The sequence below is a fragment of the Pteropus vampyrus genome, unplaced genomic scaffold, assembly GCF_000151845.1.
Source record: "Pteropus vampyrus isolate Shadow unplaced genomic scaffold, Pvam_2.0 Scaffold143, whole genome shotgun sequence".
Classification (NCBI taxonomy): Eukaryota; Metazoa; Chordata; class Mammalia; order Chiroptera; family Pteropodidae; genus Pteropus; species Pteropus vampyrus.
Window position 1 is genome coordinate 1,293,576 of NW_011888924.1, and position 14,664 is coordinate 1,308,239.

Genomic DNA, 14,664 nt, shown 5'->3' on the forward strand with positions numbered 1-14,664 from the left:
CAGTTAAAAATCAGTGTTTTTCATTAAGTTTTCACCTCGCCCAGTGTTCTTCCTTCTCCAGAAAGAACCAAGCAGGCACTGGTCAGAGCAAGTTACGGGGGTGGCAAGCCTGTCCCTGTGGGCAGTGGAGAGTGTGTCCACAGCCTTTGCGTAGCCAGATTTTCTAGTCTCTCGATTATATGCCTAAGAGTGGAATTGCTGAATCACATGGTAACTCAGTGTTTGGCTTTGCAAAGTACTGCCAAGTCATTTTCCAGAGCGGCCACACCGTTTTCAGCCCCACCGGCAATGGACGACAGCTACGGTTCTTCCACACCCTTGCCGGCGCTCATGACTGTCACTCTCGTTGCTGTTGCTGTTTTTTTCCACTGGCCAATAGATCGTTTTAATTTCCTCACCATATGAAACTCATGCTTTTCATTTTTAGGTAGGGTAAACTGTAACTTCAGTGGATCGTGACTCAAAGGTTTTGTCACACAGACTAGTTTCCGTTTAGTCAGCTGTTCCGAGCTGTCTCAGTCAGGATAGACACATTCACAGAACGGGCTGTGCTCGGGCCTTCTTTGCAAGCACATTAGATCTGCAGTGCGCTTGGCAGTTGTCTCCATTTCCTGCTGTGCAGAGATGCTCTGCTCCGTGGGCTCCTCCTCCCAGTTCATCATGTGCCCTCGCTGTTTTTGATGCATCACATTCTGCACAGAGATGATAGTCCAGGTGCTTCTTTACCTCCTCATATACTCTATGCACCTGTTCCTGGTACGTAACCTCCCAGGCCTTGCAACGTGAATCCTCCGGACATCAAAAAGGTGGTGGCGTTTTTGAACCAGCGCCTGCTGTCACTCTTCCAGATCAAGTGCATCCTGGATGTATTTGATGGAAGCCTGTTTCATTTCTTGTAGTTGGACAGCGTTTTTGCTCGTTAAGTTTATCAGCAAATTCTCCATGTTTTTAAATTACACAGACGAACAACCCTGTTGCTGATATGGCAGAGACAGTCTCTGGGGTAATCATGTATATTTCTTTGGATAGAAAATATAAGCCCAGTTCCGAGCACACACAGTCCTGTTACACTGGTTTTAAGAGAGAGAAACTAGAAGAATCCCTCGGGGATCAGCCCATGACAAACTTTCCCTCCGTACATGGGCAAGACTTGGCTGCCCAGTGTGAAAGGTCCTTGCTGCCTGCAATCCCCCTGGACTGAGGAGGGCTGCGTTTCAGAGAGGGGGCCACTGTGGCAGCTGCAGAAAGTACCACCCAGGACAACACGGTCAGGGCGGGTCCCCTCTGTGGTCGTGGCCGTGAGTGTCGTTTTGGTGACGGCCATCCTGCTAGGTGTGAAGTGGTATCTCGTTGCAGTTTTAATCTGCACTTCTCTAATGACGAATTATATTGATCATCTTTTCATAAATTTATGGGCCATTTGAACATCTTTGGAGAAATAGCTATTCCAACCCACTTGCCCACTTTTTAATTGATTTCTCACTTTATTGTTGAGTTATAAAGGTTTTTAATGTATTCTGAATGTAAGCCCATTATCCGATATTTGTAAATATTTTCTCCCATTTAGTGAGTTTTGTCTTTTCGCTTTCTCGAGGGTGTCCTTTAAAGCACGAAAGTTTTAAATTCTGATGTCCAATTTGTTTTTCCTTTCCGCTTATATTTTAGTGTTATATCTAGGAAACCATTGCTTAGATCCAAGGTTACGAAGATTTACTCATTTGTTTTCTTCTAGGAGTTTTATAGTTTTAGCTTTAACATTTAGGCAGAGGATCCATTTCGAGTTTATTTTTATATTCTGTGAGGTAGGAGTCCCCAAAATCATTCCTCTTCAGGTGGATATTTTGTTGTCCCACTTTTTGAAAAAGACCATTTTTATTTTTTAATTCAGTTTAAACTAAAAAATTCACCCATTTCTCCCCGCCCCACCCCATCCTCTGCCTCTCGTAACCACTAATCTGTTCTCCTCTCAGCGAGCTTTGGTTTTTATACATATATTTATTACATTCCACGTATAAGAGAGATCATATCGTATTTGTCTTTCTCTGACTTACTTCACTTAGCAAATGACTCTGTTTTAATTTAAAAATAGTTTACTGCAGTCTTACGTTCCAGAATTACTTCAATATCAAGCCGTCGAAAGACAGGCTAATAAATCATTAAGAGGGTAAATCCAGTATTTGGAGGGCGAGCTCCCTGAGAATGTCTTGGCAGGAACCTTAAGATGTTAGTAACGTGTGGACAGCGAGGAAAGTGTCACATTCTTATATATGGAACAGTGACAGAGCTGAGAGGTGTCAGGGATAACTAGGGAGTGAGGGTGTTGAAAAAAAGGAGCAATTAACATGTATCTTTCTCAAGTCCCAATTCATTTTCCCCCAGCAACTCTGCCCTCATCCTCCTTCGTGCAGCTTTGGCTGATTATCTGGATGTGGCCAGGTGAGATCTGAGTAGGAGACTGAAGATCTTCGTCCCTTCTCTCAGGGAGTTCTCTTACGTAGCTGACACCTCTGGAGTCCAAGAAGACAGAACTGACCTGTTCTATGTCTACTTTCCAAGCATCGTGTATATGCCCCTCACATCGCATGGGTGTTAGGTTGTTTTTCTGCCTCTGCTGCATAGTGAGCATCCATAAGGTGAGGCTGTCTTCCCCATGTCTGCAGTTTAGATGTATACACGCCTTGGAGAAAGCACTCAATTAAAAGTTAATGAATGGAATTAAAACCTTGAATTACACTATAAAGTTTAGGTTCTTCAAAGTGAAATCTTGGTGACAGATGGACTTTGTGTTGCTTCATTTGGTGCCCTTCTCTAGCAGGTCGATGTCACGCTGGTACCTTGTTTTGTTGGTATCAGAGTGTAGACTTGGTACCTCCAAGCTTTAGAGGTCACATGGCTCATTCGTCATCTTGGTCATCATTGCAGTTTGTCCAGATGTGGCATCCAAAACCAAGATCTGCTGATAGGGAACGGTGGGTTTTGCTGCTTTGGAGCTCCGTGAAAGCTGGAAGTTGGTTTTGGGAACCAAGCCCCCTGATGGAAACCCGCGTGCTCTCTCAGCTACACTGTGCTCTGCGAGGCTTATTAAGCTCAGTGCCCATAAACCGCTAAGAACAGTGAGGCTGGCAAATTGGGAAAGAACTCATATCCTCCTAAACGCCTTCACTCTTTAGAAGCACTCTGTATTTGTGGTGACCCTCTTCTTTTGAAAATTAGTTGCAGAAAAATCCCAATTCAGTGATCACATATATTAGCAGATTATTGAGGTTATAACAAAAGTCTGTATTTTAAAAATAACACACCGTGGGTTTCCCTGGCTCTTTGATTCGCCCAAAATTAAACCAAGGAAACACCAAAAACAGCACAAGTCCCTTTAAGCGATCAATGAAAGTATTCATACAACTTTACCCAAAAAATGTGCTGTTGAGAAGTGAGGTGAATCAAACGTTATTACATAGCGCCTGTGCAGACAGAAGAGAGATTCTGAGGGGGGAAGTAGTATTTTATGTTTATCAAATTAATTTTTCTCAGTTTTTTGTTTTGTTTTCATTGTTCATCATATTTTGAGGAGCGTTAGCCCAGCTTTGGGAAAATACAACATTAATAAAATAAATAAATAAAACATGCCATATGAACTGTAAAGAAATGGATAGATGGAGAAACAGGTATTTTTCTTATAACTCATTAGCCATATCACCTGTGAGAAACAAACACATATAAAATAGCAAACAAACCCAACACCGATCACGTCCTCTGAATCAAACATCTTTGCCCAGGCGATAACACAACTTCAGCCTCCGTTTCTAACCCCCCACCCCGACTCCCTTTCTCTGTGTCTGGCACTGGGGAGAGTTTGTTGTCCATGACTCAGGCACAGGGGAGTCCGGAGGAAAGGCACGTGTGTGTAAAGCTGTTCCCTCTGTAAGCAGAATGTCAGGTGTCAAGCGAGAGGGACAAAATTTAAATAGACCAGGATGAGGGGCTTGCTTCTAGGTTTGGGGTGGTTGCTTTTGTTGTTTTAGGGTGTATTCCTACAGCATGCTGTGTGTGAGTGCAGACGGTGCTGGTGGTGGCAGAGGGAAGAAGGGATAAAGTCTCCTCCCCCTGTGGATGAGCTGGCTGCCGGCTGTCCTCTGCTGTGGGCAGTGAGAGCGTGTTGTGTTGTTGCTCGGGGCTTCACTTCGCGGGCAGCATGTATGGTGCTCATGTATTGATTACTTTTAAGAAGTGATTTCTCATTTTGTTCGGTTTCGTTTTTGAGGAGGTATCCTTTGGGGAGTGAGGGTTGTTTTTTTTTTTCTTTTTCCCTCTTTTCTTTCTTTAAAGCATCATTTACGGCCTTGACAGAATATCATTTGAAGGATGGAAAGAGCAGAGGCTTTGAAATTACATCTTGGTCCCTCATTAACTGGATGACTTTTGACAAGACAGTTAATTCGTACAATGCTCCCTTATTAAGTGGAGTGCTTGTTGTACGCCAGGCACCATGCAGGGCCCTGTAAGACCTTGTGGACGGGGCAGGGGAGGGTGGGGAGGAGCGTGGCAGGGGCAAGGAAGGACCCGCAGATCCTGTATTCCTTTCCACAGCTCAGCCCACCAGCCGCAGTTCATGGATCACAGACTCCAAAGCTAAGCCAGATTATGAGACTTGGGTTTCCTGTGCAGTTCCGCTGACTCCAGGGGGGTCACTCGTAAAGACAGAGGCCAGGGGACAGAAATACGTTTCTGTTCCTCCTGGCAAACATCTTTTTGATTCTGTCTCAACCTAACCTTCCAAAAAATTGCACTGAAAGCAGGATATGCCGAGAGGCAAATCTGATTAGGCTTTCCTGCATCAAAGCCCAGAGCAGACTTCATTTCTCATTTATATGAAGTCATCTATGTCCCCTCTGTAGAGCAGGGACACTTCCAGACTGACCAAGGGAGTGTAGGCATCGGGTGACCTTCTGATCAATCCATGGGACCTGGACGGTTCCACTTATTGAAAACATGAGCAGCTGGTTTCATTTTTTGTCTAGAGCAGTGTCTCCAGCCTTCTGCCTTCTCTTTATGTGGGCACCTCAGATGACATCGTCGAAGCCTTAACATTGTCGCAGCCCATGGAGCACTTGAGACGGACCCCCAACAAGGTGGCAGTGGGAACCCGAGTCCGGGCACAGCTCAGGTGTTTCCAGAAGTTAGCCTTTTATTTGGGCACTTCCGGAAAGGGGAATGCAGAGCCAGGGGACAGATGCGGCCAGGAGGGAGGAGCCTTACAGTGTGTACAGAATAAGGAACCGCCCACGTTTCTACCTCGAGGTTCCCATTTCTGCTGGAGACACAGTGCATTCCTCGTCACTAGATGTCAACCCACCCACCCTGCTCGGCCCTGCTGTGGTGCAGCCTGCAGGAGTGGGGCCCGTGCACCCCTGGCTGCTACAATGTCCCAGACTTCATTTCTGCAGTGACTGTTTGAATCGCAAACACAGTTGCCCCTCAGACATTATGGGATCTGTAATGGCTGGGTCCTCAAACCACATGGCCTTTTAAATGCCACTGTGCTTGAAGTATCGAGTTGTGCCAGCTGCCACGCTTAATCGTGTCTGTGTGGAGAGAGGCATTTCGGGGGCCCCGTCTGGAAGGTCAAGGGTGTTTTCCCCCATAGCAGCCTAGCAAGTGGAACAGGAAGGTCTCCTTCTCGTTCATTTCCTATTGGCTGGACGGTCATGGATGTGGAATTACCCCAAGTTTGAAAGCGTTGATGAGGAGCCTGTGGCTGGAGACAGAGACTTTGGGGTTGACAGTAATCGGGGACCGCAGAGGATCCCAGGAGGAGACTGGGGACCAGTACCCATCAAGCACCGTCTGAGTCCACGCAGTAACCCTTTTTTCTCTGTTCCTCATGGTCTCTGAGGATTGGTCCCCTTCCACTGCCATCCTCTGTTTGGATTGAATTGGGCTGAAAGGACATCACTGAGAAGCACATCGGATTAAGACTTCCTACCACCCTTCTGGATTTTCTTCTCCTCGGACCTAAAATTGGTCTCATTGTTTTTTGCTGGCAGTCCCTGATGTAAACATGTACCTTTTCGAGGTTTTCACTATGACCATTTAGCTTAAATGGGAGTCAGGACACCTGAGGGTTTTTTTTCCCCCCCAGAACAAATTTCAGAGGCATCCAGGCTTTTAAAATTGTGGGATATGATCTCTCTCCATTTGAGCTAAATTAGTATTTTTATCGATAACCCCAGTTGTTATGGTACTGAGCTGTCAGTGTTGGTTACGAGCCCCATACTTACGGAGACTTTGGTTTCTTTCCAAAAACAGTTCATCATGCCCCAGTTTTATGATGTGATTTTAGCAGAATTAATATGAAATAACTCAAAATTATGCAGTTAATTGCATTCAGCTTCAAATTACAGCTTGTACTAGCTGAGCCACGCCCACTGTCGTCCCTGGGGCAGTCGCTCGCACGTGTCCGCTATGGCAGGCGCTAAGGCACTGTGACTGTGTGGCCAGTACGCCAGCGTCCTCGGGACAGCACTTCGGGCTGATAGTCTCCAATGGGCTGTGCCCCAGCGGCAGACGAGTACAAGGTGAGCGTGGGTCTGGATGCTAGGTGACAGTAAAGACCAAGGAGGTGAGTGCCATGGACCTTGGGAGTGAGCGACTAAGCATTCCTTTTTTTTTTTTTTTTTTTTGGGAAAAAGCCTCGATTCAGGTATTTGGTGTTGGAGGAGGATCTGGGCAGGTTCAAGGATTGCAAGGTAGCCAGTCCCAAGGCAGAGCAGCTTCTTAGGGATGGAGGGGAGGTCCCTTTGCCTTCCTCCTCCTTTACTCACCGTGGCTGGGCCAGGAGGCAAGGAGGGGTGCCTGTCGAGGGGATGGAAGCGCTGGGGGACAGTGGGCCCAGGCAGTGGATGGCTTTGCAGAGGGAAGAGGAAGTTGCGGGGAGGCAGGTGGGAGAGAAATGCCGAGTTGGTAGTGGGAGGGGGGGGGTCTGGCGGACTCAGCTGCAGGTATGAACTTATTTTTCTCAGGGATATCGTTAGTTCAGCACCAATAAATCTGGGACCGCCTTTGTTCAGCTTCTGCTGCTTTCGAATGTTCGTATTTCCTTCACAAACTGACTTTATTCACACTATCTATTTGGCAATGCGTGCCCGAATTTGGAGCCTAGTTCTTTTTGGCAAAGAAAGTTCATTAATTTTAGTCGGCTCCCCACACATTTCCCAAATGTCTTTGAAAAAAATGAAGTGCTACTTATGGCCACACAGATGCCATAATGTTGCCAGGAGTGCTGAGTTTGTGGATAGAGAAGCCGACCATTTCTGTAGACACAGTGAGAAAAAGAGAGTCCCCTAAAACATTTTGAACTAGAGCCGCCAGGAAAATGCTACAAAGTACTGGAGTCAGCGAGTACATAGACTTTATCTATCATTCCCAGCTTCCTGAAAATTATCTTAATCTCTTGGGTTCTATAAACCACGACTAACTTTTAAAAGCGATGGGAGATTGGCTGTGCCAAACTTCTTGGTCTGTCATCTTCACGCGTTTAGAGAAGAAGCCTCGCTGTGGCATTTCGATTCTCCGAGATCTTACCTGTGCGGGGGTTTCCTGCTACTTAGGATCTGACATCCGAGGGCTGGGAAGACGCGGACGTCTACGCCATCCTTCTGCTCATTTCTCCGTCTGTACAGGAAGGTCGGAGGAGGGGAATGAGACGTTCCTGTAAACCTATTATGTCGCGGGCCCAGCTACACGCATTTATGGGCTCCCCTTTCCTTCTTTCTCCCGGTACTGGGTTGACTAGTGTTCCCTCAAAATTCACGTCTCGCAACGTGACCTCGTTTGGAAAGAGGGTCTTTGCAGATGTCATTCGTCAAGGTGAGGTTACCCTAGATTAGGGTGGGCCTTAAATCCAATGACTTTTTAGAAGGCCACGTGAAAATGCAGACACAGAGCAAGAATGCCACGTGACACCAAAAGCAGACAATGGGACGATGTGTCGCTGAGCCAAGGGACGCTCGGGGTTGCTGGGATCCCCCAGATGCTGGGGGAGAGGCATGGAACAGACTCCCTCTGAGCCTCCAGAAAGAGCCAGCTCTGCCAACACCTTGATTTTGGACTTTTGGCCTCCAGAACTGTGAGACGACGTGTTTCCGTCACGTTAAGCCACCCCGTGGGCGGTGCTTCGTCTCGGCAGCCGTAGGAATCTGACAAACCTCCTGGTGTCACCTCTGCCCACTTTAATTCAGGGTTCACACTGCTGCTTATTCTGCGTTTCCTCTTGTCCTGCCCAGGTTTTAAGAGCTGTAAGTGGCCTATGCTAATTGTCCTTCCTGTCCTAGACTCTATAGGAGGCCAGCGTCCCCAAACCCAGAGTTCAGCATAGTCAGAGACCCTGCCTGGCCTTTCTCAGCCATGGCTTGAGGTGGATCTCGAGCTTCTACACTAAAATTGTCCACAAGGCCGGCTTCCAGCCACAGCTTCTGTGCTTGCTTCAAGCTCCCTCCTCTACTGTTTGAGACAGTTTGCGGGGCGCGGGTGAAGGTGGGGTGAGGATGATTTAGAGTTAAATGTAGGTGTCAGCAGACCCCTCTCCTCCCCACCTCCCGGCTTCCAAGACGAGGGCAGGAAACGACCTGAACCTGGGCAGAGTCGGACCACTCCAGACCTGCATCCTGTCTGTAGCTGTTCTGCCGAGGGTCACGCACTGGCCTTTGCAGGGACAGCTTTCTGTGCTGAAAGGGGAACAGTGGGGAATAATAGCAGACGGGGAGTCACCCCAGTGGCTTAGGCTGGATTAGAGATTCTAGGTGTGCCTTGAATGCCAGTGGCTTCCACCAGAGTGGCTGTGGGAGGGTGCTTGGCATGACTAGGATGGAAAACTATTTTGCTCGGAGTGATTGTGGCTGAGTGATTTAACATTTCACTGAGAATTTAAGGGATAGAGTCATCTTGGAATCCTCTCCTTGGCCTGTAGCATCGCTGCTGTTTTAGGCATTTGTCCAAGAGAATAGCTCAGTCCTTCATGATGTGTTTTGGGCCTGTAAGGATCAGGAGAATAGTACACATTTGTGCCTCTGCTGAAGGGGGAGGGCCGTTGTGTTTGTGGCGAAGAGACGAGATGTCTGGGGTTTCCTAGTGTGGGGGTGGTTGTGATAGCTCCTGCCTGGAAGTTTAGGGGACCTAGATGGCTCAGTTCTCTTTCTAACTCATTGAGCCTTAGAGTACCCCTCTCTAAAATGCTGATAATACCGGTGCCACTCAGAGAGCTTGTGACCATGTCAAATGTGTATCAAGCACAGCACCTGGGTCTCCGTGAGTCCCCAGCCATTATCATTAACTAGCCGAGTTAGCTGCAGGGGTCACCTAGGCAACTCTTCTAGGCCTCAGTCATCTCCTTCACAGAATGAAGGAATGAGTCCTTACTGAACAAACAAACCTCTGTCATCTCTCATTCATCAAGTCTGTTTGGAGCAAGCGGCCTATGCAAATATCATAATAACCTCACAAACTCATATCGTGATTTCCCAAACTGGGCCAAAGATGAGCGCTCCAAACTGCCTAGTTGGTGGGGATATACCGATTTTAATGCCTAAACATCGAGATATTGAACCATGGGGAAAAAAAACAAAACGTGTTTTGCACAATACACAGTGAGGATCTTTTGGGATCTTATGTGTGAATTAATCTGCTTTCTATTAAGGCCATTGAAATAAAGTTCTATCTAAAACATTGAATTAAGGCTTAAAGAAATCTACAACTTTCTCGAACAGCCTAGCTTCTGGCAATAAACAAAAACTGAGTATGAGAAACAGCTGTCATAAAACTCCCAACAATATTCTACACTGCTACGGTCTCCTTGAAAGACCTTTTTAGTATCTTCTGAATATTATTTTATTATAATATTCCTTACAGGTTGGGCTACTGACGTGCTGACTTCGTACGAGATTAGAGAAAGCAAAGAGAAAAGAGGAGAGGAGGGAAGTAACATTTATTAAATGCCTACTATGTGCCAGGGGCTGACATGGGGTTTATTATCCCCATTTTACAGATGGAATAGTAGAGGCTCAGAGAGATGAAGTAACTTGCCAAAGTTTACCCAGCTACGAAGCGGTGGAGTTGGGACTTGAACCCAAGTTTGCCTGTCTGCGTAGCTTTCCCACTCTTGTGTGCAGACCTACATGGTGACGAAACGCAATCTGACTCCAGCAGAGGCACTAAAGAGCTCATTGAATCACTGGAACCAAAGACCAGCGTAATCCATACTCACCGAAAGATCTAATTAATGGTTCGCATCTCCTGCTTGAGAGAGCAGAAAGTATTGTATACACTACAATACTCTTTAGAAATATTAGTGGTTCAATTTATTTTAACAGTTTTGGTAGGTGCAGGACAAGTTTCTATTTTCTGGAAAATTCCTGCAGGGGAACACCTTGTCTTCTAATGGCATTGGATAAATGAGATTTTGTTGTGTCTCATTTGGATCATAATGCTACCTCCGTCCACTTCTTCCTTGTTATTAAGAAGCAAGGAGAGAAGCATGGTTGTAGGCTGGTTATTGATTTCCTGTGTTTACGATCTGATTCCGTTGGGAGTGCCGTTAAGCAAATAATTATTTGGGACATTACTGTTTTTTTATTTTTTTTATTTCATTGTATCAGTATTGTTTACCACCTGTTTCCTGGTTCTTAAAAAAATTTTTCAGTACTACCAAATGCGTGGAGCCTGCTGGGTGATGGTGGTCAGAGCGACACGGGCTCGCGTGCAGGAAGGTTCACGTCAGCGGGCCTTGAGTAATCCATCCACAGTCTCTCAGGATGAATCATTCATGAGAGCAGGTTTTCCATCCAGCTCACTGGATGTAAGCTTTCCTTGCAAAGTTGGTTTTTAAAAACAATTAGCCTTTTCCTTTCTGCCCATTTCTCGCACAGTTTTTTTGAAATTACGAAGTCTGTAGTGTTTTGTTTCTTTCTGAGTAAGTTCAAAGGAATAGGCATTCTTAGCTTCTATTATCATGCCACGTAATGAGCTCTATAAATGAAATCTATGACAATTCTTGATTGGACGTAGAAATACCTGGCAGAGTTGAACGCCGCAGTGGGTCGTGTATGTGTGTATATGTGTATTTATCTTGCATATAACTGGTCATGGTTCTTACCATGGGGTCATGGTTCTTATTGCTATGTAAGGTTGTTTCTTTCTTTTTCAAAATTTACTTTCTTGAGATTTTATTCAGTTTAAACACTTCAAATATGTGAAAGGGCTTGTGTAAGAGAGAAAAAAAAATATACCTAACATACAGAGTTGATAAGCTAAGGCAAGCCATCGTTCCAAGCTCACGTGTTTCATCCCTTACCCACATCTCTCGAGCTGTGTGTGTGTGTGTCTGTGTCTGTGTGTGCGTGCGTGTTTTGTGCATGTCTGTTTCTGAGTTTCAGCAACACGGAAGGGGAGAAGCACGTAAATCAGTATATCTGGCCTCTGGTGCTTCTAAAGGTTTAGTAGAATACAACCTATCTTGTCCTCTCAATGATCTAAGGCTTTGGAGAAGCAGCTGAATTGCACCTGTGAATGTCATTGCTAGGTTTTGTGCCTGCTTGCCAGTTGACGGGGCAAACCACCAGGCTCCAGTGTACTTCGCTGTGGAAGCAGAACAGTGTCCCCAGGATTTGACATGTGGGAGGGGCAGAAGATCAGCAAAGCAGTGCTAAAGGCTTCCCATGTCCTCGCTCCTATCCATCAGAGAAACAGGGTTATGGAATAGGAATGTGTATGCCGCCTCCTCTGAGATTGTCTTGATATGTTTGTTCTTTAGAAAAAGAACGTTCAAGTACGTTTGAAGGTCACGTGTCAAATTGAAAATTCAACTGCTAATGTGCTATCTGTATATAAAATGTATTCTTCCAACCAGATTTCCTCCAGACTTGTTTTGATCGATCTCAACTTAACCGACATGCGTCATCTTGCACGTTAAAATACAGGGAGATAATCGTCTAGTAACGGTGAAAGGTTTTACAGTCACACAGCAATGGAACACGCATTGTGATGAGCAGTTTTAGATAGCCTTCATTTTGTGATGTTCAAGAGAAAATGACCTCAAATGCCAGGGCACTAATAATTCCCCTAATCGCTTTGTGTGCCCATTTTGCGATGCGGTAATTGAGGTTCAGGGAACTCATGTGACATGCAGGTAATGAGTGGCAGAACTGATGTAAAGTTTTCCGGAGAAGCATTGCCAAAGGTAAATCTTTAATAGAAAACAGCATTCACTGGGCCCTTAGGTTTATATTGTGAAAGTAGATAATAAAGAACTTCTACCTGAGAACTGCTTGATATAGAAGTGTTTCGTGGGCTTCACGGTAACTCGTGAATTAATTGGCAGCTGGAGGTGAGGGGCATGTGCTGAGCTGTCCCCAGCTACTGAGGACATCCTCCAAGGCAGCGTGGAGATACTTCAGTCTCCCATCCACAGTTTTTTCTTCTTGTTTTTCAAATCTGTAATTTTATCACTTCTCAAATGAAACCTCGGCTGCGGGCCGAGGAGATGTAATAAATTCTGTGGCTCTTACGTTCGGGTCTGCTTCACTCCGTTTGAACTCAGGATAGGCTGGCAGATTTCTTCAGTGGATGCTGGCTGGATGGTGCTTGGCTTTTTCTGAGATTCATGCATAAGAGCGAGCCTGGTTCGTCAGTATTTCTTTCTCATCGTTTTCTCATGAAACAGCTTCTATCTAGAAGGACGCAAAGGAGGAAATGCGAGGCCGGAGAGCAGCATAAGGTCTTCTTTCCAAGGAGCAGCCAGCGGCCCCGCCGATTCAGTGATGGCACTGTTTAATGAGAGACTAGAAAAAGGCATCGAACGGCAGATGTTCACCGCAAGATAATTCGTACCTGTGTGGGAACGCCATTGTTCTAATACCTGAATGTGTTGTAAAACATCAAACCGAGGTTATTTTGTATTTTATAACCTGACCTATAGCATCCGTAAACATTTTCATTATATCAACTTGTTTCATTCTCACAATACAGAAGACTTACACCAATGGCCTCGTAATTTCCTAAAGCATATCCGTAGTTCTCATGTCATTTTTAGGGTATTTCTTTTTCTCAGCCAAGATATAGGTCATCTTCACTAATGCTGGCAGCTTCCTTAAAGGCAGTTTACGAAAACACAAAACACCCTTACCTACCACCTACGTACAGTTTTGGCTTTTTGTAAAAATATTAAGGGTTTCACAGCTTATGGGAATAAAATGTCTTCTTCCAGAAAAAAAGAATCTCTTACTAAAAGCAGCCCAGAGATTTACTGTTGGTGTAACCTAGAAAATATTAACTGTAGGGTGTGAAGGGAGAATTTATACATATATCCATTCCTCCATCCATACATAATATACCTATGTATGTACAAATAAACGTATATATGCACACACACACATACATTATATATTTTTTTGAGTTACTGGCATTTACTTCCACAAAATTCATTTTAAGTTTGTAGACCTCAGAGAGGTTGCCTCACCTGGCCCAGAACACTGAAAGCCATGTCGAGTGGAGTCGTTTGCCCTCAGTTTGGCTCCCGCTGTGACCTTGGAGCCCTTCAGGTCCCTGTGTCCTCGGAGCCCTCCATCATTTCTCCACGACCGGGCGAGAGGCAGCGTGAGCGTCAGGAGCTGCTGCCGTACCTTTTGCTCCCTCTAGCTCAGTTTCTTCTTACTCTTCTCCAAGAGCATCATGAGCCAGATCAGCCTCTTGAACCATGTGAGTTCGCCGAACAAAACTGTAGCCGCCCAGCCATTAGATTCTGCATGGTGAAATTCTTAGCCTTAAGATTCTATAGGTTTATTTTTTAGAAAATTTTGGGGTTTTTTTTTTAGAGCAGTTTCAGGCACATAACAAAACTGTGGAAGGTACAGACTTCTCATCTACCTCCCCCGACCAGTATCCCATACCAGAGGCATTTGTTACAGTACATGAACCTACAACTGACACATCATTATCACCCCAAGTCCATAGTTCACATTAGAGTTCACTCTTGGGTGTGGCATATTCTCTGGGTTTTGACAAAAGGTATCATGACCTGTATCCACTATATTATGGTATCATACAAAATAATTTTACAGCCCTGAAAGTCCTCCGTGCTCCACCTAGTCATCCCTCTCTCTCCCTACCCTTTGGCTACCACTGATTCTTTTATTATCTCTATAGTTTTGTCTTTTCCAGGATGCCATGTGGTTGGAATCATGCAGTATTCAGCCTTTTCAGATCGTCTTCTGTTACGTAGTAATACGCATTTAAGGTTCCTCCATGACTTTTCATGGCTCGGTAGCTCATTTCTTTTTCGTACTGAGTAATGTCCCATTATCTGGATGCACCACAGTCTATTTATCTGTTCACCTACTGAAGGGAGTCTTGATTACTTCCAAGTTTGGGCAGTTATGAATAAAGCTGCCGTAAACATCCACGTGCAGGTTATTGTGTGGACATAAGTTTTCAGATCAAGCGGCACAATTGCTGGATCACATGGTAAAGATGTTTCGTTTTGTCAGAAACCGCCAGTCTTCCACAGGGGCCGTACCATTTGACGTTCCCGCCAACACCGAATGAGACATCCTCACCGGCATTAGATGTGTCAGTGTTCTGGGTTTTGGCCTTTCTAATAGGTGTGTAGTGGTCTCTCCT

General features: G+C 45.4%; 1 protein-coding gene and 1 pseudogene across 2 annotated transcripts in view; one reads left to right on the plus strand and one right to left on the minus strand.

Moving 5' to 3' along the window:
* The window catches only part of PRKCA (protein kinase C alpha), a 406,973-nt gene that overhangs the window by 120,326 nt on the left and 271,983 nt on the right, over positions 1–14,664 (plus strand). The window lies entirely within an intron of this gene.
* On the minus strand, positions 200–1,916 carry LOC105297742 (annotated as a pseudogene).